Here is a 27643-nt window from a genome sequence, read left to right on the forward strand (position 1 = left end):
TTGCTCCACAAGTGCGATAAAAGAGGCGAACTGCTACCCCCTCGCCCCCCAGTAGTCCCTCAATTGCCATAAGGGCGGAGGATCAGGGGTGCATTTATTATTTAGCTGCACTTTGTGTACATCGCGAACCCTGCCCAGAAATGAAAGTGCATATTTTTATCGTAAGATCTATGCCGAGAAAAATATGAAATCGTATTATGCCGAAGACCCCGCGTCCGAAAGTGCACGTTACATGCGTGCGCTTCTGTGACAGAATTATGACTCTGGCGGCAGAGCTCTGCCCCTAATGGAGGTTGGCCCCACACCCACGGGCACCCTGCGCTGGACGTCAGGGGGTGGGCCAGGATAAAGCGCTCCTCGGGCAAACACCCCTCCTCAGAGCCTGCGAGGTGCCGGTCGCGCATAGCTCCCTCGACTGCTGCTGAAGGAGAGCTACTCGGGGGTGGGCGCTGTGGCAGAGCAGAGGGGCGGGGGAGGGAGGGAGGGACGCTACTTATTCCCCCAGCTCCAGAGTGTGCGGCGAGCAGCAGAGCCCCCGCTCGGAAGGGAGGGAGCCTCAGTCCGGGAGCGCACGGACGGCTGCTGGAGGTAAGTGCACGGCGCACCTCAACTTTGGGTTGGGTTTTAGAAGAACTTGAAAAGTATGGGGGTGCAGGAAGTGAGCACAAAGAACGGCCCTAGAGAGTACACGGACTGGTGCCGCACTCAGCCTGAGCTCGGACAGGTATGACCGGGGCAGTGTGAGTTCAAGACCCAGCTGTTGGAGGGAGTGGGCGCCCCTCAATTCTAGAAGGGCGGCAGTGAAAGGTGGGAGGGCTGAGCAAGGGGGGCAAGAGTAGAGCGGGTCTAGGCAGGATGGGGAGCACCCTCACTCACAAACTGAGCAAAGCTCTCACCGGAGTTGTGGTGAGTGAAACAGGTTTTGAAAGATGTGGGTATTGTACCCCATGCAGGTACTGGACGACGTGTGAGCTAAATTTAGCAAACTGTATTCCTAAAGCGCGCACACATCCAGTATCTTGGCACTGAAATAGACGTTTACGCTACCTAAGTGAATGACAGTCGTTTGATCGACATCGGAAGGATGAAAGGCAGAGTAGACCAGACAGGATTCGAGCGTATACACACATTCCTGGAGTGAATGACTCAATACACAGCCCTGCATAGGGGGCGGGTGCGATGCTAACCCAGAATAAAGCAAATGACCGGTCTTTGAAACGGATAGGTACAGAGACCCCATGATTAGGGCATGCTGTTTGACTGTAACATAGTAAAGTTCACCTCCCATCCGTTCCACATTTTCCAGCAGGGTCCGTTGCTGCATACCTTCGGAACAAGGTGAGTCCTGCACATAGGTATCCTGTCCAGGGTCATCCCGTGTTTGTACCCTCTAAGGCACAGGAAAAGAATTCAATCCATTCGGAACTAACCGCACAAGCGAGAGGGTACACATATCTTACTCATGAGTCAGGTGGGTACTAGAATCAGCTTTACATGCAGACATGTATTACCCTCCCAGCCTGCCGTTTACCCGGTGAGAACATATACCGTAATCTCAACCTGCCAGCCACCTATCTGTCGGCCCCATACCGCGGTGAGTACAGTCCCTATCAACCTACCTGCCTGACCCCCTACCCTGTGAGTACTTACGTCATCAGCTCTATCTACCCGCCCCTTACCCCGGTGAGTGTATACGTCAACATCCTACCTGTCTGCCACTTGCCTAGGTGAGTACACTCCCATCATCCCTACCTGACCCTTACTCGGATGAGTACATATCCCACCATCCTACATGCCTGAGCCTTACCCAGGTGAGTACATGATCGAACGCTCGACCTGCCTTTTACCGGTTGAGCACAGAACCCTCCAATTCCTTCCCAATACTCGTGTGAGTGCAGGAGCCTTCCACCCACCTGCCTGCACCTTACCTGCCTAGTACATCTTCCATCATCCCTACCTGCACCTTACCTGGTGAGTACATGACCCATCCTTTCAACACCTCCCATGTCCCTTACCAGGGCGAGAACAGCTCCCATTTCTCCACAGGCTCCTTAGCAGGGGTTTAAAGGACCCACCCCACCAACTGCTCCTCACCGAGAGTGTACAGGAAACGCCCAGTTCCTTACCCGGGTAAGGGGCAGGTAGAGGGTTCCTTCACTCACCCGGGTGAGTACAGGGCCCATCATTCAACCTGCCCTTACCCGGTGCCCCTAACCGACTGGATACAGGAACCCTCTCCCTGCCCTTTACCAGGTGAGTGTGTGTGTGTGTGTGGGGGGGAGGGGGAGGGGGGGGGTTGAGGAGGACTCGCCTTTCACCACCCGCCTCTTCATAGGTTTCAAGACTCATCTTCGCATCCCGCCCTCAGCTGGCCCTTACCCAGGCGAGTGCTGGGACTCTTCCCTTTTCCCTATGTGCTGTACCGACCCTTACCCCAACAGAACTTTTTAAATTCCCTTTCCATACTCTGGGAAGGGGCACGTGTTTGTAGAATGCCAAACACGCGCACGTGGATGGCATGGGACCCGGTATGTGCACCGTCCTATGTGTAACACTCGCTGGCACGGGGCCTCTGTCACTCGAGGTCTGTTCACTCCGAGGGGCTGCTCCAGAGAGTGGGCTTCTGAGTTTGCGTGTCTCACCTGCCTGGCTTTCGCGACTTCTGGAGGTATCTAGCGGTCGTCCTAGTGTTCGGGCGGGAAACATATCACCTGCTTCCGGCCGGGGAGCTCGCGGGCGTCGTGTGTGTGTAATTTGGGGTGCATATATGTGCTCAGGTACACACACACATAATCAACACAAATGTGTAATGTATGCGACTGCGTGAGTCTCAGTTGTTCACCTGTGTATTAATCTGTCTGTGTAAAATACCTATGACCTCCGTGTGTGTAAGATGTCCGTGCACATAGTCATGGAAACACTGGTACCTAAGGTTTGGGTCAACGCAAACCACGAGGCAAAGGCAGAGCGAGGTGCAAATGTTACCAGAACCCAGAGAGTGTATGACATTGTTAGTGTAATCATACCCGAGGACCTGTTTATGGAGTGTGTAAGCAGTATACAATGTCTGTACATATACACATTTTTGTATGTATGATCACACATACTGTGTGTTGATATAATGTACGATCGTGCAAATTTCTTGGCATGCAGAAATATTATCATAATACAGTCTTGGGCTCTGTTCACATTTACAGGGCGCTCTGTATTTAACCCAGTTGTTTGTTGTCATACCCTTAGCTGGTAATGTGCTCTATGTATATTTGTGTTTTCCACATTTGTATAGTTGCAGGTTCCACTTTTCACATGGATGACCTACATTAACGTACACACCTGTATTTCGGAGCGAGGAACACACTTTTTCTTTACTTTTTTTAAATATATATATGTGTGTGTGTGTGTTTATAGATACGTATGTATATATATATACATTCTCCTTATTCAAGCTCACCACAATGCTGTCCCACGGGTGAGTACATTTATACCCGATCTCCCTCTGTGTGCCCTATGAAGCACGGATTCCTCACCATATGTGCGTGCAGCACCACGAACATGCACGTACAAAAGAAAGGAGATGGCGTTCACGCGCCGCACCTGCACAAGAAGTGCATGTTACCGGCATGAAGCTGGGCTCACTGAAACTGAACGGTGCACTGACACCAGTCCGAGGGGTCAGGGGTGAAAGTTGGAGGGGGTGATAGAGGCCTTACCCCCAGCAGCGTTATCCGGGCTGCTCCCAGGCCTAAACCTTCTCAGCCTGTCCTGTTAAGGCCGGAGAAATGAACCCGCTAAAAGCGAGCATATATCTCACGCCCGCGGTCCCTGCTGTCCCTGAGACCGCGGCTCTGCCTCAAATATCGACTAACGAGTCCCCAGGGTCCCTAAAACCTTGGATCTTGTTATTGTGCTGCCCCTAGGGCTCCCACTCACGGATCTGGGCGCACATCTGACCCAGGCTCCGATTCTGAGAGGTACTTATGTTCCCGTCCCCTGAGTCGCGCTGCCCCTGAGACCTCGGCTCTTAAATCCCGACTGTCCCTAAGACACCGAGCAACGAGTCACTGAGGATCCCAAAACCTCAGCTCTCGTTTCTGTGCTGTCTTTGGACGTCCACTTCGAGCTGCACCGCAGGCCTCCGCTGTCCCTAAGATCTCGGCCCCTGGGTTCTCCGAGAGCAGATCTTTTCTAGCTCCAGCGGTACGGATCTCTGCTTTGTGCTGTTCTCGTAGCACAGCTCGTGATTCTAAGCTTTAGTAAGGCGCGCGACTTTTAATTCCGTGCTGTTCCGGTGGGCACTGCTCATGTTTCCCTGGTGTCTCTAGGAGACCGGCTTCTGATTTGGTGCGGTCTCTAGGAGACCGGTTTCTGGCTGTCTATAGGACACCGACTTCTGATTCTTTGCTGTCTGTAGTAGACCGGCTTCTGATTCTGCGCTGTCTCTTGGAGCCCTGCTTATGATTATGTGCTGTCTCTAGGAGCACTGATTTTGATTGTGTGCGTTCCCTTGGGAACACTGCTTATGATTCTATGTTGTCTCTAGAAGTACTGATTTTGATTCTGTGCTGTCTCTGGAAGGACTGTTTCTGATACTGCGCTGTCTCGAGGAGCTCTGCCTTTGATTCTGTGCTACCTTTAGAATCATTGTTCCCGATTCTGTGCTGTCTCTAGTACGACTGTTTCTGAATATGTGTGTCTCTTGGAGCACTGCTTATGATTCTGTGCCGTCTCTAGGATCACTCTCCCTGATCTTATGTTGTCTCTAGGAGCACTGCTCCCGATTCTGTGCTGTTTCGGATCACTGCTCCTGATTCTGTGCGGTCTCTTGTAGCACAATCCGTGGCTCTGTGTTGCCCCTTGAAGCACTGCTCTTTGTTCTGTGCTGTCTCTAGGAGCACGTTTTCTGATTCTGTGCTGTCTCTAAGAGCACTTCTGATTCCGTGCTGTCTCTTGGGACACTGCTCCTGATTCTGTGCTGCGTCTGGGCCACAGCTCGTGAGTCTGTGCTTTCTGGTACAGCACGGATTATGTGCTGTTGCTTGGAGCTCTGCTCCATGTTCCGTGCTGTATTTGGGCCACAGCTCACAAGCCTGGGCTGTGTCTTGAAGAACTGTTCCTTGTTTTGTGCTGTCTCCCTCCCACAGCTCGTGATTCTGTGCTGTCTCTTGGAGCACTGCTCCAGATTCTGTGCTGACTCTTGTTCCGCATCTCGTGATTCTGTGCTGTCTCTTGGAGCACTGCTCCACATTCTGTGCTGTCTCTTGGTCCGCAGCTCATGAGTCTGTGCTGTCGGTTGTAGCACAGTTTCCGTGCTGTCCCTTGTACCACAGCTCATATGTTTTTGCTGTGTCTTGGAGCACTGCTCATTCTTTCGTGGTCTTCCGCCCACAGCTCATGATTCTGTGCTGTAATCAGAGCGCTGTTCATATCTGGGCTCTTCCCATGGGGGTGGCCATGGGAGCCTAGATATTGGTTCCATGCTGAATTCAGAGCGCTGTTCTTTACCTCGCTCTGCCCATGAAAGTGGCCCCGAGAGCTCGGCTCCAAGTTCCGTGCTGCAATCAGGGCTCTTTTCTTATACCGGCTCTCACAATGGGGGTGGGTCTGATAACTCGGCCGCAGGTTCTGTTCTGTAATAAGAGTCCTGTTCTGATCCAACTCTGCCCATGAAGGTGGCCCTGAGAGCTCGGTTCTTGGTTCCTTGCTGTAATCAAAGCTCTGTTCTTATCCGGCCTTGCCCATGAGGGTGGCCCTGAGAGCTCGGTTCTTGGTTCCTTGCTGTAATCAAAGCTCTGCTCTTATCCGGCCTTGCCCGTGAGGGTGGCCCTGAGAGCTCGGCTCCAGGCTCCATGCTGTAATCGCTCTGTTCTTGTCCCGGCTCTGCCTGTTGGTGTGCTGAGAGCTCGACCCAGGATCCGTGCTGTAATTTTAGTTCTGTTCTTCTCCTGTCACTTCCCTTGGGGAAGCAGGGGAATGCTCCTGGGAGCTCGGCTGCAGGCCCCGTGCTGTATTCAAAGCTCTGCTATTACCCGGCTCTGCCTGTGAGGGTGGCCCTGAGAGCTCGGCTGCAGGTTCCGTGCTGTAATCCGAGCGCTGCTCATATCCCTGCTTCGCCCAAGAGAGTGGCCCTGAGAGCTCGAATCTTGCTTCCGTTCTGTAATCAGAGCTCTAATCTTATCCCGGCTCTGCCCGTGATTGTGGCCCTGAGAGCTCGGCTGCAGGATCAGTGCTGTAATCAGAGCTCTGATATTATCCCAGGTCTGCCCGAGAGGGTGGCCCTAAGAGCTCGGCTGCCGCTTCCGTGCTGTAGTCAGAGTTCTGTTATTATCCCGACTCTGCCCTGAGGTGGCCCTGAGAGTTCGGCTGCAGGTTCAGTGCTGTAATCAGAGCTCTGATCTTATCCCGACTCTACCCCTCTTGTGGGCCTGAGAGCTCGGCTGCCGGTTCCGTGCTGTAATGTGTGCACTGTTTTTATCCGGCTCTGTCCTTGAGGGTGGCCCTGAGAGCTCGGCTGCCGGTTCCGTACTGTAATCTGAGCGTTCTTCTTACGCAGCTCTGCCCTTGAGGGTGGCCCTGAGAGCTCGGCTCCGGGTTCCGTGATATAATCAGAGCTCTGTTCTTATCCCGACTGTGACCCTAGGGGTTGCCCTGAGAGCTCGAATCTTGGTTCCTTGCTTTAATCAGAACTCTTATTATCCGGGTCTGCCTGTGAGGGTGGCCCTAAGAGCTCGGCTCCAGTTCCCGTGCTGTAATCAGAGCTCTATTCTTATCCGGCTCTGCCCTTGTGTTTGGCCCTGAGAGCTCGGCTCCAGGTTCCGTGATGTAATCAGAGCGCTGTTCTTATCCGGCTCTGCCATTGAGAGTGGCCCTGAGAGCTCGGCTCCATGTTCCGTGCTGTCAACGGAGCTCTGTTATTATCCCGGCCCTGCTCCTGGGGGGGCCCTGAGTGCTCGGCTCCAGGGTTCTCTCTGACCTCACCTCAGGGTCCTTATCCCATCCGCAGAGCGCGCTGTTGCTGACTCAGGGCCGCGGCAGGGGGCCGACCCTCTTCTTTATGCTTATAAAATCACAGCTGTCGCTCGGTATTTTTACAGTTTTCGGACTAATCTCTGCGCGATCCCCTGTTTATTCTCACTTTAAGTTCTATTAATACACACGCCAGATCCCCGCAGCACCGGGCGCGGGCTTTGGGGAGTTAATGCACTCGAAAATGTTGCTATGTCTGTCGTTTCTTGAGTATTCCTCGGTATACACGCATGCACTCGTGTTTGTCTGTGGTCTGTATGTGCGTGGGTTATTTCCTGAAATATGTAAATTTGTGTGCCTTTGTATTAAAGTATACATGCATATAGGTGTACGTACATTTTGTTCCATACTTGTACGTATATATGAATGTAAGCGTACATATGTATAAATATATGAAGGCGTGTTTGTGTTCATTTGTATATATGTGCATGTGTCGCCCTATATCGGCGAGTATGCCTGCGTACACACGCCTGTGGATTTTTGAGCATACACATGGGTATGTGTACGTCTGTGGGCATATTTATGTGTGGAAGCTGTCTGCATGTGTATACGTTTCTGCACATGCCTACATGTAGGTATACATCGAACTGTAAATTAAAATATATACGTTTTCGTATATGCGCATATATGTAACTCCTACAGTAGCTATGACCCCGATGAGCGAACTAAACGTCAAATTTTAACTTCCTCGTGCCTCTGAGCATCGCTTCAGGGACACACTCACCTTTGCGACATGGGATCTGCTTGTGAGCCCTGCCTTGATATCAGACCAGTTCGGCTCAAGTCGCGCGAGGGTACTACCCGGGTAAAGCTCTGATGGGTATTGCTTCCGGTGCCACCAGTGACTTCTGTGCTTGTTCATAGGAGCGGTTCACGAAAGTGGCACTGAACGAGGGGACAGCCCTAGAACCAGTGCTTTAAATGGGCCGGTACTCTCCGGTACTGAGTACCGGCACTTTTTTATTTTGAGAGGGAGAGTACCGGCATATCTCTAGATAAACGTAATACTTTTAATTGGAGAGTACCGGCACTTCTCGGAAACAAGCAGGTACTCTATCACAGAGTACCTGCACTTCTATTTTTCCATTTAAAGCACTGCCTAGAACTGGTTACGTGGAGAGGTAACTCGTGCCACTGCCCCGAACAGGCTCCTGGCTGAGATGCCGGCGGGTTCCTAGTCAGGGTGATTGACTCTTGTTTCTCTCTCGGCAGACGAGTGGCGAAGGCATTTACTAGCCTCCCATTGGGGGGTTCATTGTCTGGCCTCTGCAGTTTCCCAGGAGACGCTAAGTGTAAAATTGTGCAGTCAGTTGATTGTAATGGCACGCGGCTCCCATTCGCGGTTTACCTGGAGCTTTTCGTGTGATCTTGGGATCACACGTATCTTTAATGCGATATTTCTATAAAGATTAGATATATCTCTTAGATTTTAATTCTGATTGGAGCTGGAACCCTTCGTGGGTCTGACAACAAATTGATAAACACCACGGCCTTTGTCAAGTACTTTTGAGGAGCAATACCGAGCCAGTAACTATATACACTTTGCGCTTGAAGGGCTTTGAAGATGCACAGCGCCTGTATCTCTTCAGCTCGGAAGAGTTTATTATGCCTGAAGAGGATGTCCTGCCCACTGTGCAACAGAGGCTGTGAGTGCCCTCTGAAGAAGGGCAGACCGCCAAAAAGCTGAATCATTTATCAAAAGAGAAGAAGAATCGACGAATTGCAGGGCACCTGTTGTAGAGTAACTACTGTGCTTTAGGCCTTACCTGTCTGTACTGACGAAAGATCCCCTTGTTCCATTCCTTGGGGGAAGACTAAGCCCTGGCGGGGTTCTGGCCTGTGATCATATCCCTAGTGGGCTGCAACGGTGTCGGGATAAACTAGCTGGATGTCTAATTTCAACGTCAGTGGCCTCAGTGAGCCTTCAACTAGAGAACTCTTTGGACTCTCTGAGCACCTCAGGCGTCTCCTTTTCCTGGAGATTTGAAGGGTATCTCAAGAGATGTCCTGGCGCTTTGTGGATCCAACAGTGAAACCATTTTCTGACCATGAGTAGTGGTTGATGAAATATTGGGCTGTGCTATATTCCTGGTAGATCTCACCCTATTCCGCAGTGGTCCTGGGACCTCTACACCCTGTGACCCAATATTTCAAGTGTGCAGTGCATGCTCCAAGATACTGGCCAGTGAAGATCCTAGGGCTCCCCGGGCTCCCGGAAAAGTGGACCACTCCTAGCCAGCTTTGACTCAGTGGCCCATGCTGTACTCTTCGTTGCCTGGACTGGTAACTGGTAGCCAAGAGAGGTTATAGGACACCCTGAGACTTTGCGCTACCATTGCCTCATGCCAACCGACCTAAAATCAACTCACGGTGCACTTTGCTTTTCTCAGTTCATCAACTATAAAGGTCTTTTTGACAGAAACCCAGAAGAAGGAGCAAAGCCCACTGAACTTTCCAGAACCGTACGAGATTGTCCTGCTAGGCTTGTATAAATCCATTGACTGGTGACTGTGGTAAACCCGAAGACTCGTGTCCTTCCACGTTGCTTACAACTCAGCCTCACTGCATCACAATTACTTCGTTTTCTTCCCCCAAAAATTAACATTAGGTTCTCTTTAGGGCCATTCTCTGAAACTTTAAGCTCTGGGCACACTAGGGTTTCTCTGGATTACCCTATTTAAATGGCTTTGTTTATCTGTTGGTGTATTAAACAAATGTTCCTTCAAAAATACCTCTATCTGGATAACATCTATTGTCTTCTTCTGTGGTACGTTGTATTAGAGCTCAAACCTCTACCCACAGCCCAGAGCAAGCCGTAATCAGTTGACTGTGGCTAGAAATGGAGAGCTAGGGATGTGGGTAGCATCTTGGCGAAGCACTGTGGGCAACAGTGTCCGGGTACCTGGGACAGTGAAGAAAACTAATAGATTCTGCCCACTCAACCCCACTTGTTCCATAACCTGAAAAAACAGGAAAGTGGAATATCAAGAACAGAAACATAGATACAGAAACATGAAGAACCAAAGTAGACATGTACGTCTTTCAAATGACTCTAAACCTAACCTTCACAATATTTTGCACTCGGTAGTTTCTGTGCTATTTAGTCTACAGTATTTCGGTCCTTTATCGGGAGCTGTGCCCTCTGGAGCTTCCTGATGTGTGTAAGAATCGTGCACCTGTGTGCGGGCGCTGGAACTGCGCGTCCTGGAGGGTCCCGAGGGATGCTACCTAGAGTTGTCCACACCATGGAAGTGCCTGAAATGTGACACCCGGAGCTGTGCATATCGTGAACAGTGCATTCCGCAGAGGGAGACGTGCCAATCAAAGCAGTGCACACGACGGAGCTGTCTGCGGTGCTGAAAGTCTAATCTCCAGTCCCTGCGCACGGGAGCGTCCTGCCGCTCTAGGCGACGCTCTACCGTTATCCGCATCACGGGCAAACTGACCTAAGAGCCCGTGTATTATTGCTTGCACAGGACGGCGGGTCGTCATCACTTATGAGTTTTTTTTTTTTTTTTTTTAAATAGCGCTTTACGTCACTATAAGATCATCTCAATGCGCAGGAGAGAGAGAGTAGGACGTGTGCATAGCAATACAAAACTCCTAAACAAACTCGCCGTTAAATATTCGTTGCTGGGGACGACCTTCCACTGTTACCCGTCAATGAAAGTACTATCGACCCTTTTGTGATTAGATTCTGGCCTGCTAGACCTGTGCACCATCCAGCTTGAGGCAGTTTCACTTTGCCTTGTTGCGGCACCTGCAGCAGGTGTAGTGGCGGCCACTGGGGCCGGCCCAGCTCCCCTTCTTTCCGATGAAGATGGTACGTTCGCTTTAAATGACTCTGCCTGGCAGACGGGACACGTGCACAAGACTGGCCTTAGCCGTATGCTTCTGTTCCAAGTCTAGGTTCAAGGTTGAATTCAGGTTCAAGGTTGCATTCACTGGCGGGTGGTGGTTGAGACGAACTGCATGCCGAAAAGACGCCGCCTATTCATGGAACAACCGCTTTGTTTCTATTCCAAAAACAATTTAAGATCCGGTAGCTGCCCGAATTAGTGCTCCTTACTGCATCCACATGACGAGTCTAGTGCCAGGACACCCTCGCTGGTGTACTGGCGCGCTAGAAAACCAAGCAACATAGTGCTGAAGTGTGAACAGAGGACTGTTGCTGTCACAGGCAGGTGCTGGTATCTGTCCTGAGGGTGAGTAATATCCAGACGGGATTGAATGTATGCAGGAGGCGTAGTGCCGTCACAGGCAGGTATTAGTGTATGCCAGGGGACAGCGCCATCAAAGGCAGGTGTTAATGTGTGCCAGAAGGCCAGTACTGTCACAGGCAGGTATTGATGTATGGCAGAGGGCCGGAACTGTCACAGGCAAGTATTAATGCATGCCAGAGGACAGTACCGTCACAGGCAGGTATTCTTGTGTGCAAGAGGCCATATCGTCACAGACAGGTGTTAGTGTATGTCAGAGGACAGTACCATCGCAGGCAGGTATTTACTTAAGCCAGAGGATAAGTAATTTCACAGGTAACTGTTAACGTATGCCTGAGGACAGTACCGTCACAAGCAGGTATTAATATCACAAGCAGGTATTAATATGCCAGAGGAGTAGTACCGTCACAAGCAGGTATTAATATCACAAGCAGGTATTAATATGCCAGAGGAGTAGTACCGTCACAAGCAGGTATTATTATGCCATAGGAGTAGTACCGTCACAAGCAGGTATTATTATGCCAGAGGAGTAGTACCGTCACAAGCAGGTATATATATATGCCAGAGTCCTTGTACTGTCATGCCAGAGGACAGTACAGTCGCAGGCAGGGGTTAATGTATGCCAGAGGACAGTACCGTCACAGACAGGTGTTATTTGCACGACAAAGGATTGTACTGTCACAGGCAGGTGTTAATGCATGCTAGAGGACCAGCACTGTCACAAGTAAGTGTTAACGTGTACTAAAAGACTGTGCAGTCACAGATAGGTGTTAATGTATGCCATTGGAGCAGTACCGTCACAGACAGGTGTTACTGTATGCCAGAGGACATCACAGGTGAGTGTTAATATATGCCAGAGGAGAGTACTGTCACAGCAAGGTGTTACTGTATGCCATAGGACAAGTACTGTCACAGGCAGGTGTTAATGTAATCCAGAGGGGCAGTACCATCACAGGCAGGTGTTAATGCATGCTAGAAGACAAGTACTGTCACAGGTAGGTATTGACGTATGCCATAGGACCAGTACCGTTACAGGTAGGTGTTAACGTAAGCCAGACGGCCAGTACTGGCACAGGCAGGTGTTGAGTCTGCCCTGACGTGCTGGAATCTTTAAGTGGGGGAGGGGTGAGCTTCTATCTCAGGCAACATTGGAGGCTAGGCTGTTGGCCTTTGCTCTCACAGGCAATAGCGGACTAGCCGGGGGGGGGGAGGGAGGGCTGTGTCTGCCTTAGGACTGCATCTAGGCACTGGGTGTTTTGTGTGTAGTGCTGCCACGCTCCGTTCCTGGATTGCCTCCGAGGGCCAGTATTTTGACAGGTAAGCTGTGGGTCTGTCCTGATGGTAAAGTAGCAGCCAATTCCGGTCTGTTCTGAGGGTAGAGTGCACAGACAGAGTCTTTCCTGGGTATCGGTTTCACTAACAGCTATTTGTGTCTGTTCTCAGAGTCTGTCCTAAGAGGTCTAACAGGCAGTTGCAGGGTTCTACCCTCACACTCCATGCTTTCACAGGCTATTGCTTGGCATATCCTCAAAGTTATTGTTAGAACATGCAGATGCTTGGATCTGTCCTCAGTCAGTGCTTTAGCTGGCAGCTCCTTGGGTCTGACCCAGTCTCTGCTATCGCAGGACGCTTCTAGGCCTGTCCTCAGAGTCCTGGTTAAAACAGGCAGCTGCTACTTGGTGTGTCCTCAGAGTCTATGCTTTCACAGGCAGATGCCAGGTCTGTGCTGAGAGTGGCGCGAACAGGCAGGATCTGTTCAGGCTCTCAGTACAAACAGAGAGCTTATGGGGTGTCCTAGGGGCTCAGTATACACAGACAGCTTCTGGGGTGTACTCAGGGGTCAGTATATGCAGACCACTTCTAGTGGTGTTCTGTGGCTCAGAATATAGAGAGCAGCAGCACAGATTGTGCCACCCTCTAGGGCCATGCATCCAGAAGCACCAAGCAGTGACATTGCAGGCTAAGTGTTATGATACAATCCTAAAAGACAAACTCGATATGGCACACAGCCTGCGTGCCCTGTTCACTACACACTGAATGCACTATAGGTAAGTCACCCATCTGGCATGCCTCCAGCCCTAAGGCAGAGTGCACTATATTGTATGTGCGGGCATAGATCCTGGACAATGGTCAATATGAGTTTCACAGCTACATGATGTCTACTCTGAACCCAGGGTTGTTTGGTATCAAACAAATCAGAATTATAAATCTAAACTAGTACCAGTATTGGATTTATTGCAAAATGTACCCAGGGGTCACTTTAGAGGTGCCCCCTGTAAAAGCTAACTCCCCTGGCATGGTTGCTGGGTGGTCACAATCAGCCAGCCACCACCACACAAGATTCTGGAACCCAGTGGTGGGAGATCCTGCTATATGGGTCTCAGAACAAAGCCCTTCTTGGGTGGAGGTGCAAACATCCCCTCCCTCAGGAATGTGCACTGCCCTGCTAGCTTACCACCATTGAAACTTGACCCCAAGCCTGCTGCTAGCAGATGGCTGCATCCATTGCAAACCCCCACTTTTAACGGGAGCAACAGCGGGAGACCACACAAAGGACAGGGGGAGTGGTCATCCCCAACTTGCATCACACCCTAAGGTGTTGCATGCAAGGTGACCCCTCCAATTCATTTTCTTCCATCTTGCATGGAAGGAAAATAGCCAATCAGGTACAGGGAAGTGACCACTGCCCACAGGTAGCCTCCCTAAGGTAGATCACCCATTGGTCACTGCTAGGTACTCCCCTAAATGCCCACTAAATACATTATTTAGTGGACATCTTTAGATCAAGAAAGCAGATTCCAAGGTCAAAAGAAGACTAGCAACAAAGAGGATGCAAGGCTTGAGAACTGAAGTCCTTCTGCACCAAGAAAAGGCTCCAAACCCTGCCTACTGCACACAGGACTCGAACATCACTGCTGAGGAGTTGCTTGAACACTGAAGGGACTCTACAGACCCCCAGAGGATGTCCACATTTCAAAAATCACCCAAGATCTCCCTCCAGATTGAAGGCATCACTCTATTGCAACATGGAATTAAGGAACCAGCGAAGGCCACTTTACTGACCGGCTGCTGATCAAGAAACCAGATGCCTCATCCAGACTGAACTCCACTCAATGGACCATGAGGATAAACCCTGTATATGTGCTAAGTTTGGTGGCACTGCACCCTCCATTTGTCAGACCGTGAAATAACCCTAGGTACTGGTCACCTCACATCAGACACCAAGAACGACAGTCCATTCCAGACTGTAAAAGGACCAGGAGAAGGCCTTAGTTGAGGGACTTCTGAAATCACCAGGACCTCCCACCAGAGCACCCCTACTGACCTGCAAGTGACCCCCAACGCAACCTACCTCCTGCTTCTAAAGGCATCTTTGCTCACAGCCACATGCTCACCGATTCGCTCTGCACCCGGCCGCCCTGTGCCCTGTACCAAAGATCCACCTCTGCTCTAACAGTCCCCCACTCCTTGTGACCTGGACACTCCAAGGGGACCCACCGGACTTACCTTTAAGTCTGCCCACTGCTTTTCCAAATGGTGCCCTGCAGTGGCCTGGCACAAATGAATTTCTGAAGCTGCTCCTGCCAAAACCGGGAACCGCCCAAACTTCTCCAGCTGGTCCATAGTGCTCACCGGAGACCTCAACATACCTGCAGAAGGAGACATTGGTAAAGGCACTGCCTGATTTTATATGTATTTTCAAATTATTTTCTCCATTGATTCCTATGGTGCGTAATTACGCACAAAAAGACTGTTTATTAAAACTTCAAAAATTGATAACTTTAAAAGTACTTACCCGATTTTGCTGATTTTGGTCTTACATTTTTTATAAAAATCTAAAGAATTGTTTGTACATTGGTCTTGAATTATTCTTTTGAGTGTGTGGTTTTATTTATTGATACTGTGAGTACAAAAAATATTTTGCACTTCTGCTGGACAGCGCTACCACACAAATTAGAGCACTAGGTGATCTAGTTTTTACCTCTGTAAACCAACATGTGGTTGCCTGGATTCCTTGCACAGTGTGCCTAGTTTTGCACACTACATAGAGGGCCAGCCTCCTACAGGGTGTCTTGGAGCTCGTTGTTCACATACAGCTTCTGAGGTGCCCTCGGGGTCAGTAGACACAGATAGCTTCTGGGGTGTCCCAGGGCTCAGTATACACAGACATCTTCAGGGGTGTCCAGAGGCTCAGTATACACTGATAGCTTCTGGGTTGTCCTGGATCTCCGTATACAGACAGGTTCTGGGGTATCCTGGGGGCAGACACAGACACCTAATGGGGTGTCCTGGTGTCCTGGGGGCTCAGTACACACAGACACCTACTGGGGGCTCAGTATACACAGATTACTTCTGGGGTGACCTGGAGCTCAGTATACACAGACGGCTTCCGGTGTGTCCTGGGGGTCAGTGCTTCTAAAGGCAGTTTTTGGGGCTGTCCCGGGGGTTGCTGTATCACCGACAGATAATGGTCTGTTGCCAGTGTCAGTGCATCAGAAGGGCAGGGTTTTTAGTTCTGTCGTGAGGAATGGTGATGCCACAGCAGCTGATTATCCTTGCCACATGGGGGTTGGTCCTGCACTGGGAGTCAGTGCAGCACACCGGTGCTGAGTCAATGCTACAGGCCATTGCATCACCCAGGAGCTGGGTCTAATGCAGGGGTCACCTGCAACAGAGAAATGACGAGTGAGTTCTGGGGGTGACTAGCATCACACAGGTGCTGGGTTAACACGGGGAGTCAGTGCTGGCTGAGCCATATGTTTACGCCTCAAACAGGCAGGGGTTGGGTGGTCGGGTCAGTCCTGGAAGGATACGCATCACACAGGTGCTGCATCAGTCCTAGAAGTTTATGCATCCTACAGATGCTGGTTAAGTTCTGGGAGTCAGTGCATCACGGGTCAGCTGTAAGAGTCACGCCTCCCTCATGTGGTGGGTGCGCCCTAAGAGTCACGCCTCACACAAGTGGCTGGTCAGTGCTGGGAGTGGGTCAATGCATCACACAGGTGCTGCGTCAGTCCTAGAAGTTTATGCATCCTATAGGTGCTGTTTCAGTTCTGGGGGTCAATGCCTCACGGGTCAGCCGTAAGAGTCACGCCTCCCTCATGTGGTGGGTGCGCCCTAAGAGTCACGCCTCACACAAGTGGCTGGTCAGTGCTGGGAGTGGGTCAATGCATCACACAGGTGCTGAGTCAGTCCTAGAGGTTTATGCATCCTATAGGTGCTGTTTCAGTTCTGGGGGTCAATGCCTCACGGGTCAGCCGTAAGAGTCACGCCTCACTCATGTGTTGGGTCCGTCCTAAGAGTCGCACCTCACACAGGTGGCTGGTCAGTGCTGGGAGTGGGTCAATGCATCACACAGGTGCTGAGTCAGTGCATCACACCAGCGCTGGGCCAGCCTTAGATGTTACGCCTCATACAGGTACTGGGTGTGTCAATGCATCACTCAGGTGCTAGGTCAGTGCATCACACCAGCGCTGGGCCAGCCTTAGATGTTACGCCTCATACAGGTACTGGGTGTGTCAATGCATCACTCAGGTGCTAGGTCAGTTCTAGGTGCTGCGCCTCAGACAGGTGGTGGGTTTGTACGGGGGCTATTGGAGGGGCGTGTGGGGGTCAATGCATCACACAGCTGCTGGGTAATTCCTGGCTGGTCTCTGTGTCAGCGCGTTCACAAGGTCCTGTTCGGGCGGTCTCTTCTTCTCCATGGCTTGCCGCGTAGTGCACACAGCTGAACTGCAGATCCCAGGTGGCTGAGTGCACTCTGCATAGAGGTGCTTGAAATCACTGCAGCAGTGCTCCGTGCATCGAGCTGAGTGCCACCGAGGTTATTGCAATCCGACTAACTACGGCGCTTTTAATTAAATTACAATATTTTACTGTGTTGTTGTCTACGCCCAGTCAAAAATGCAATCTATTTTTTGTACACTTTCGCAAAATTGCGGAAAAGTACACGGGCGCGTGTGAAAACAACTACCAGTTAACGAGGGAAAGGAAAATGCAGAAGAAGGAAAATATTGAAGGCAAAGGATGGCTTTTGTGTGGGGAAGGAGGCATCGCATTATTTAGGTGGTAGTAGAAAGAATGCCATTCTATAGGGTACTTTCGAGATAAACCGTAAAGTTGGCCCTCAGCTCTCCCCTGCATCTATGCGCCCTTAAATCGACGTTAAATCATGTGCCCTTCACATACTCTCTTCAGAGCTCCGATGCCAGCCAGCTTGTTTTGCGCTATATAAGTTCCAATCCGTACATAGGTAAGGCCTCATTCTGAGTCGGCCCGAACTACCAGTGCATTTATTTCGCGCCTCCAGTTACGAATATCGTGGGAATCGATAATTTTGAGATACGACGTTACCGCTTACAGAATTGACGCTTTCCGGGGACAACGCTCGCCAGGTATGTCCTGATGACTGTGTACCGAAATGCGCGTGCAGGGGAGGAGGGGGGCGTTGTAGAGTGATACCGCATCATTCGGAATTCTACTTCGGGTGGTAACTCCTTTTGCATGAGCAATGAACACTGATGCGGTCTCTGCAAAATGCCGTTCAGCACCGCGGACAGCGCCATGCTCTGAGGGGCGCGCCACGGAGAGCAGAGTGGTAACTTCTCTTAGCACCGGAGGTGGCTTGTCCGTTCCATTCAGAACGGAGGCGAGATAGGCACAGATTAATTGACAGAACTGTACGCTGTTGTCCTCAATTGAATAATAACGGCCTAGGGGAAGGCCCTCAACATGTACAAGACTGATCCCTACAAAGCTCCCTGCTCCTGTGCCTGGGATCAAGTGTAAAATAAAATAAAAGTCTGAAACATCGGTTCTCCCAGGAAGCTAAAGCCCTTAGGGCCTGATTAGGACTTGGCGGATGGGATACTCTGTCACGAACGTGACCGATATCCCGCCCACCGTTCCATCAGATGTAGTGGAACTTGTAATTGGCACAGGATATCCATCACGTTTGTGACAGAGTATCCTGTCCGCCAAGGTCGTAATCAGGCCCTTAGACTGTTGTCTATCGCCCTTCCTGACCTTCAGCCCTCCACTGACTCTTTCCCCACAGGGTGCTAAGAAACCACCATGTAGTCTGTGGGTACCATATAAAAACAATAACTGAACTGATAAAGGGAGACATGGTAGTCAGTGTTCAACACAACAGAGCACTCCCAATTCTGGGCAAACATGGCAACAAAGTGCACTGGATTGACTAGTTCATATCCCTAGCGACTAATATGATGGAAGTAGGTCTTGCTGTGACTGACTGGCTTAATCAAGCTTTCTAATAAGGACTAAGACCCTAATTATTAATTTGGGGGGCAGAAAAGGCCACCTGCCAAGCTCCCGCAGTCGGGTTACTGCCTATGTGGCAGCCCTCCCACAGCCCCTATTATGAGTTTTCCGCTGGGTCAGCGGGCAGAAACACAGCTCATAATAGAGCCGTCAGAAATGCTGTTGGATGTCGGGTGCACCAGCACCCATTGCACAAATCACTATCTCCAAAGCAGACAGAGATTTGCGCAACAGGGCTGGCCGAGGGGGGGGTCCCGCACAGCCCAGGCCAAGGGCCTCCCTGGGGTCCCTAGTACCCCATCTCCACCAGCCTTGACATGGCGATGAAACAGCCATATAAACGCCGGCAGGCAGAGAGGTCATAATCCCCAGGGCAGTGCTGCCCTGGGGGATTGAGATCGCCAGGCCATCACGCGGCCCAAAAGTGGCAGTGCCTGCGGTCCGACCATGGCAGTAACGCAAAGATCGTAATGTTGTGGTCGGACCGCCGCTTTGGTGGTGGTCGGTCCGCAACTGAGAGATGAGGGCCTAAGTGTGAGAGAGGCATTGATGATGTTCTCTGTGTATAATAGTGATTTCAACCTGGCTCTATGATAAAAAAAATAGATGATGTATTAACCTGTGACCCAGGCATGACTGGGATTTCAGGGTGGTAAATTGTTCTGATTTCCCAGGGTAACATTTAAAAAGTCACCATTGAAAAGGTCCATATCCTGGCATTTGATATGTTTAAAATCTATTCCAGATTGGTACTCGCGGGCAGGGGCAGTGGCAATCTGAGAAGGAACTGCTGACCTCTTTAGAAACTACACACAAAGAAACTGACCATGAATGGTTGCTTGCTGTCTCACAGGGGTGATTCTTTTTCTCCCTGCACTACCTATTTGGATAAAGTTCTTGTTTTGCTCTCCCTCTGCTTTTAAGAGAGAGGAACTAAGCCTACCTTTAGTGTCACATAAAACCCTGACCTAGTAATGACTTCTATGTTCACTACCCACAGTGGTCGAAACGTTGACTAATTTTATTTTTTGAACTGCTAAAGCCAATAACTCTTGTTAAGGATTATATGATTTTGACCCGCAGTTACTGGTTTGTCTTGCAGCCACAACTTGTTAGCATTTATGTGTTACTCACTCACCACGTGTGTTCCATCAGGTCTTGCACCACAAGCACTGGCGGTCACCAAAGCCACATTTGGAGTGCTTACACTTCTGTTTCTAGATCAAGATAAATTGAACTTGCCCAGTAATCTTATGGTCTAGCCATCTTTATGTTTATTTAAATTACTTTATGGGGTGATGGCAATCCGTTCTTGATTCATGCAAATTGCATCTAATTTTTGACAGTTTCACCGAATGCACAAGAACCATAGTATTTCTAACATACAGCAATGCAATCATGTTCCGAGGGATAAAAGAAAGTCCTTTCGCTTTACATATATGAACATTATCAATACTATTAAATGTATCCACTTTAACTTTGGAGTACACTCCACAGTGGGAGCTGAAAATATCTACCTTGCTGATCTAGAACCTGAGATGACAACAGGCGAAACCCTTTTGTTTTTTTTAGTGAAAACCAGTGCTTAATTTGTGCTTGTTGTTTCTGGAGCTGAGCACCGGCACTTTTTTTGAGGCCCGGCACTTAGTCTTCTGCCTCAAGCATTTGCTGCGAGCAAAGGACACATTTGGGAAAGACGAAGGAAGAGAAAAACGAAAAAGCGTCACAATGAGAGAAAGCAGAAAGCTGCAAGAGTGAGCTGAAGGGGCAGGGAGTGACTTTATATGGATTGAAGAGGCCCGAGATGGCTTTGGGATTACGCTGCCTCAGTATTCCGTGTTCGCACATTTAATTGCAGCAGCGGCGTGTTTAAGAGGAGGGTTTTGGGCACTAGCACCTTTTTATTTACAAATTAAGCACTGGTGAAAACAAGTTGCACCTCTTGAAGCAACACTGTGAAAACAGATTTGAGGGTTTGGGTAGGGAGTTCCATCTGACACAATTCAAGGCCAGTTGGATTTATCTTCACCTTGAGGGGGGCTGCTTTGTCGGCTACATTAAAGTCTGAGCGTGATAGAAAGCATGCACCATATGATATTCTGCTGGCATACGGTACAGAGTCATGGCTGCCCATTTATCTTGTGAAGCAGTGGTGATCCAGGAGCCTTACAGAGGGACTTCTGGCTGCATTGCGTTTTCACAATTAGTTTCCATTTTAGTGTACGAGTGTTTCAACGTGAGCTCTACTCACTAAAAATCACCAACTATTGACATTCCAGAATATTGCTTTATCTGACTTTTGATTGGGTTTTGTGCCCGATTGTGACATCAATGAGCAGATTTTCCAAAGAGAGTAGTAAGACTGGCATCACATGTAACTGGATCAAGCGGTTCTGATTTCTGAGAGGACGTACACTGCCTAGGATACACTAGCAGAGGCGAGGATGTTTCTGCAGTTCTTCACATCGTCATGATATCTGGAGGCATTTAAAATATCTGGAATATCAATTAGGGATGTATCCATTCTTTAGTTTGATGGCGATGTGGAGGTGGATCGTTAGCCATAATGCGCTAAGGTCTTCTGCAATGAGGACTAAAATGAGACATTGCCCACTTATGGAGCAGTCACATTCTCCCAACCCTTGCTATCTGGTGCCAGGGAAAGCATTGGTGCATGGAGGCAGAGGGTAGCCTGTGCAAGAGCCTTAAACGCGTGGGGAAATTTGACAAAACCTCGGGATCATGGAAGGACCTTCACAGACATCTCTAAGCATGTTGGGGCAGTGGGTGGTAAATGACCTACAAACGCTCCATCTCTTTCCACTGTGAATCCACTAATGGACTGGTGTGGAGCAACACTGTATTAGTGTGTCAACTGAGCTGATGGCTCCCGTAGATGGCTCCCGTAAGTGAGATATTGTAACAACCTGATATCTGATGATGTTATAGATGATTCTTTAATACAAGCAATAAACATGTTTAAATAAGATTGAAACTGAAAACAGCAACAATCTATCTTTGTATGTGGCCAGATTTACAATCTCTGTGCAAGATGTATCTAACACCTGCTCCATGGAGACTGCGTTATTTTGCGGTAATTTAAATGCATTTGTGACACATTTTTGTTAACCTGAAAGCAGTGTGTGGTACACAGAAATGACGATGTTGCCTTACATGTCGAAGCGCAGCAAGCATTGAAACAAGCATTGGTAAATGCATCCGGTTTTGCCTATGAGATTAACAATACGTTAAGAGTTGTGGGAGCAGTGCTTTAGTGCAGAGAGAATGGTGTGCTCTCTGTGCAGGGTGAGTGGTGCATGAATGAAGGTTGATAAGTGTCTGAGCGCAGGTTGAAAGTGCCTCAATACATAGCAATTGATGTGAGTTCCGTGCAGAACAAAACACTATATTTAATAGGCAATAACCTGAAGGGATAAATGGAGTGTTGCGGTTTCAGAGAGCATTGTTTTCATATATAGCGTCAACTATGTCCAAATGTACTGGAGTGGTTTCCCTGAGCAGCAGGTACATTGCAATTTGTTTCAAAGCCCATTTTCAACTTTTCACTCTTAACTTTTGTAGTCAGGAAAACATGGTATATCAGTGGGAGAGTGCTTCTGTACGGAATGAGTCGTGAGGCCTCATAATGGTGTTCTGTGCCCTGTGAAAATACATTTTGGAAAGGGCTGAATATGGGTAGAAGCTGCAGTGTGAATCGCTGAATCCAGCCAGTAGGATTGGCATCAGTGCAATGTACCAGTGCTAGGGGTGTCAGAGCGGCCTCGAGACTGGAGGAGACCCCTAGAGCAGTCAGCACCCGACGGTGAGCCCACCCAGGGCAGAGCCTGTGGAAGTAGTGCTGTGCAGGGTGCTTCAATGCTGGGGGCGCTAAATGACCATGGGGCACAGGAGCCCGGCCTGTGACGTCCCACTCAGGGCAGAGGCTGTGGAAGTAGCACTGCACGGTGATCCTGAGCCAGTCTGGATGTGAAGGGCATTAAACCAGCTGTCCAAACTTCAGAAACACTCTCACCGTCTTTATCATTAGCCCACCAGGACTTAACGCATATCGATGAAAGGCAAGTCGGGAATTAATGCGCATGTGCTGCAGCTATTGTCCGCAGGCTGCAGGCATCGGTGCGCCCTAAAGCAGCATGCACACCCAGCATAAACCATGCACCTAAACACATGCATTTACAAAAACGAAAAGCACATAAACAATGATGAAGGTCAGGGAGGTGGAATCTGTAGCCAGGGCAAGCAGTGATGGGAGAGAGATTACTGAGAAGACAGGGCAAACACCAACAACCAACACATATAGACAGGATGAGAGGGTTGAATATAGAGCCTGCAAACGATCGGTGAAAGGCAAGTTGGGCATGAATGTGCATGCTTTGTAGCTCTTGTGCAGAGGCTCTGGGCACAGGTGCACCCTAGAGCAGCAGACACACCCTGCATAAATCACGTGTCTGAACGCATACATTTACAAAAAGGGAAAAGCACAAAAGCAGTGATGGGGGTCGGGCAGGTGGGATCTGTAGCTACAGCAAGCAGCGACGGGAGGGAAACTGAAGGGAGGACAGGGCAAATAGCAACAAACAGGCGGGATGAGACTGTTGAATATAGAGCCTGCAAAATGAAAGCAGGCAATGCCAGGCACACAGATGCGAGGGGTGCAGCTCACTCTTCCTGCGTGCTCAGTTAAACAAATACCTTTGGTACGGCTGCAGCAAGGTCTCTGCAAGGACTGGCTTCTGCAACAAAAGGGAGCACTACAGTGGGCCCCTTCTTCAGCGCCGTGAGGACTGGTGAGTGTGCAGTGCCCTGGGAGGACTGGTGAGTGCTGTTGCAATCAGGGTTTGAGTTTCAGATGGAGGCACGCATCTAGTGTTTATTTGCAAATCACTTAAACTCTCTGTGCCTGTGTAGCTCTCCCACAACTTCTTTGGGGTTCTCGCTATGTGCAAAGTAGCAATTCAGTTAGGAAAAAAAGTTCTGAAACCAAAGCTGATGAAAACAGTATTTGGGCCCTGGGACACTTATCAGAGAAATACACGAGAGGAACAACAGGAAATAGTATGCTACAGCCAATAGAAATAGACTAAATAGAAACAGACTAAAAGTAAGTGGCAAGCAAAGAGACCAATGAAAAGCAAGGGCGGGGTGTAAGCCCCTTTTAAGATTTATATTAAATATGATAGATTTCACAAACAGAGCTCCGAGCAAGTGAAACCTTAGAAGGACTAGTGCAGGAGGAATGTAATATATAACTACAAAAATGGTGGAATTATTTTATGATTTTTTGAACTTAATTCAATTGATAATTATAAATGTTACACTTTTATGGGAAGAATCTGTTTTTATGTTTTAAAGCGAAATTAAAATGAAATATAACAGTTAATCACACCTGGAAAATGCTGTAATTGAAAACTGCAAGGTGCAGGGAGGCAACAGTGAGGAAAGGGAGGCAATACAATGGAGAGACGTATGGAGTAACCCTGATGTTGATAAAACCAGAATGTGTATGAAACTGAGACAGATCTAGGTTGGACTTCTTGTTGGGGACCAGATGAATGAAGTTCAGCCTATGGATTACAGTGACTGAGCTCAGTGGACAAGGGGTGCTTGGGAGAAAGTCAGCCCACTCACAGCATGCTGTTGTTGCCATTGCACCCCCGCCCCGAATCAGGCAGCACACGTATTACCACATAACTGCTTACATTTACAAAAAAATGTATGCAACTCAGCTAGCACAGTCTTTTTACTTTGTGCTTTAAAATATTGGGTTTCGCTCTCACGGCAGGCGTCGCATCGATTTCTCCTCTGGAGGTCGGGCGGCGTTGTCCTTGCGAGGCCGTGCGTCGAAGTTCCGGTCGTCCCGAAGGCGTCGCGTCGATCAGCGTCAGTGTGCGGGGTTTTTCTCGCCGCGGAACAAGCTGTGCGTCGAATATTTCAGCGCACAAAGCGTCCAAGTGAAAAAGAGAAGTCTTTTTGGTCCTGAGACTTCAGGGAACAGGAGGCAATCTCTATCCAACCCCTTGGAGAGCACTTTCACAGCCAGACAAGAGTTCAGCAAGGCAGCAGGCCAACAGCAAGGCAGCAGTCCTTAGTAGAAAGCAGACAGGTGAGTCCTTTGAGCAGCCAAGCAGTTCTTCTTGGCAGGATGTAGTTTCTGGTTCAGGTTTCTTCTCCAGAAAGTGTCTGATGAGGTAGGGCAGAGGCCCTGTTTTATACCTAAATGTGCCTTTGAAGTGGGGGAGACTTCAAAGAGTGGCTAAGAAGTGCACCAGGTCCCCTTTCAGTTCAATCCTGTCTGCCAGGGTCCCAGTAGGGGGTGTGGCAGTCCTTTGTGTGAGAGCAGGCCCTCCACCCTCCCAGCCCAGGAAGACCCATTCAAAATGCAGATGTATGCAAGGGAGGCTGAGTACCCTGTGTTTGGGGTGTGTCTGAGTGAATGCACAAGGAACTGTCAACTAAGCCCAGCCAGACGTGGATTGTAAGGCACAGAAAGATTTTAAGTGCAAAGAAATTCTCACTTTCTAAAAGTGGCATTTCTAGAATAGTAATATTAAATCCAAATTCACCAGTCAGCAGGATTTTATATTACCATTCTGGCCATACTAAATATGACCTTCCTACTCCTTTCAGATCAGCAGCTACCACTTCCATACTGTATGAGGGCAGACCCAATGTTAGCCTATGAAGGGAGCAGGCCTCACAGTAGTGTGAAAACAAATGTAGGAGTTTTACACTACCAGGACATGTAAACTACACAGGTACATGTCCTGCCTTTCACTCACACAACACCCTGCTCTAGGGGGTTACCTAGGGCACACATTAGAGGTGACTTATATGTGGAGAAAGTGGAGGTTTAGGCTTGGCAAGTACTTTTAAATGCCAAGTCGAAGTGGCAGTGAAACTGCACACACAGGCCTTGCAATGGCAGGCCTGAGACAAGGTAAAGGGGCTACTTGAGTGGGTGGCACAACCAGTGCTGCAGGCCCACTAGTAGCATTTAATCTTCAGGCCCTAGACACATAGAGTGCACATTACTAGGGACTTATAAGTAAATTAAATAGTCCAATCAGGTATGATTCAAGGTTACCATGTTTTAAGGGAGAGAGCATATGCACTTTAGCATTGGTTAGCAGTGGTAAAGTGCGCAGAGTCTAAAAGCCAGCAAAAACAGTGTCCAAAAAGTGGAGGGGGGCAGGCAAAAAGTTAGGGGTGACCACCCTAAGGCTGTCCGGTCTAACAATGCGTATCTGACTATAACACTAATATCATCTTACAACTTAAATCCATTTTTACCAGTAGCTAAGAATTTGCAGGACTCTCTTAAAACATCCTTCTCCTCCATGCAATAATATTTTAGTACTGTCAGTTGCTAGGCTCTCTGTGCAGCCCTCTCCGGACCTTCACCGTGCAATAATGTAGCAGTACTGAGACCTTCACAAGGATGTCTGTGCATTCCTACTATGAGATGTACCGTGCAATAATGTACCAGTGCTGAGACATTCACAGGGCTGTATGTGCACTCCTGCCATGAGCTGCACCATGCAATAATGTCCGGTACTGAAATATTCACAGGACTTTTTGTGCACTCCCACCCTGTCCTGCACCATGCAATTGTACCAATACTGAGACATTCATAGGCCTTTCTGTGCACCCCTATCCAGATCTTCACCATGCAATAATGAATCAGTCCATGAGACATTTACAGGGCTCTCTGTGGGACCCTACCATGAGCTGTACCATGCAATCATGTACCAGTACTGAAACAGTCACAGGGATCTACCATGACTTTTACTGTGCAATAATGCGCCAGTGCTGAGACATTCACAGGGCTCTCTGTGCACCCCTATGCAGACCAGCACCATGCAATAATGCACCAGTGCTGAGGCATTCACAGGGCTGTCTGTGCGACCCTACCATGAGCTGTACCATGCAATCATGTACCAGTATACTGAAACAGTCACAGGGCTCTACCATGACCTGTACGATGTAATAATGCACCAGTACTGAAACATTCACAGGGCTCTCTCTGCACCCCTATGCAGACCAGCGCCGTGCACTGATGCACCAGTGCTGAGACATTCACACTGATCTCTATGCACCCCTATCCAGCCCTGCACAGTGCAACAATGCACCAGTGCGGAGACATTCACAGGGCTGACTGCGCACCCCTATCGAGACCTGCACCGTGCAGTAATGTAGCAATAGTGAGACATTCACAGGGCTCTCTCTGCACCCCTATGCAGACCAGCGCCGTGCACTGATGCACCAGTGCTGAGACATTCACACTGATCTCTATGCACCCCTATCCAGACTGGCACCGTGCAGCAATGCACCAGTGCTGAGACTTTCACAGGGCTCTCTCTTCACCCCGAAACAGACCAGCACCATGCTGTAATGTACCAGTACTGAAACAGACACAGGTATCTATCATGGCCTGTACTGTGTAATAATGTACCAGTACTGAGACATTTACAGTACTCTCTATGCACCCCAATCCAGACCAGCACCGTGCAACAATGCACCAGTGCGGAGACATTCACAGGGCTGACTGTGCACTCCTACCATGAGCTGTACCATGCAATAATGTACCAGTGCTGATATATTCACAGGGCTCTCTTTGCATCCATACCATTAGCTGCACCGTGAAATAGTGTACCAGTACTGAAAGATTCTCAGGGCTCTCTCTGCAACCCTATGCAGACCAGCGCCGTGCACTAATGCACCAGTGCTGAGACATTCACACTGCTCTCTATGCACCCCTATCCAGCCCTGCACAGTGCAACAATGCACCAGTGCGGAGACATTCACAGGGCTGACTGCGCACCCCTATCGAGACCTGCACCGTGCAGTAATGTAGCAATACTGAGACATTCACAGGGCACTATCTGCACCCCTATACAGACCAGCACCCTGCAGTAATGTACCAGTACTGATACGCTCACAGGGATCTACCATGACCTGTACTGTGCAACAACGCACCAGTGCTGAGACATTCATAGGACTCCCTTTGCACCGCTACCACGAGCTGCACCACGCAATAACGCACCAGTGCTGAGACATTCACAGGGCTGTCTGTGCACTCCTACCATCACCTGCAC

General features: G+C 49.4%; 1 protein-coding gene across 1 annotated transcript in view; it reads left to right on the top strand.

The window, feature by feature from the left end:
* Nucleotides 1-377: 377 nt before the first annotated feature.
* NOS1 (nitric oxide synthase 1) overlaps nucleotides 378-27643 on the top strand; it is a 507091-nt gene continuing 479825 nt past the window's right edge. The window contains exon 1 of the mRNA XM_069214501.1: nucleotides 378-588. The gene's annotated coding sequence lies outside the window, so the exon portion shown is untranslated. The remainder of the gene's footprint in view (nucleotides 589-27643) is intronic.

The sequence above is a fragment of the Pleurodeles waltl genome, chromosome 11 (genome assembly GCF_031143425.1).
Source record: "Pleurodeles waltl isolate 20211129_DDA chromosome 11, aPleWal1.hap1.20221129, whole genome shotgun sequence".
Lineage (NCBI taxonomy): Eukaryota > Metazoa > Chordata > Amphibia > Caudata > Salamandridae > Pleurodeles > Pleurodeles waltl.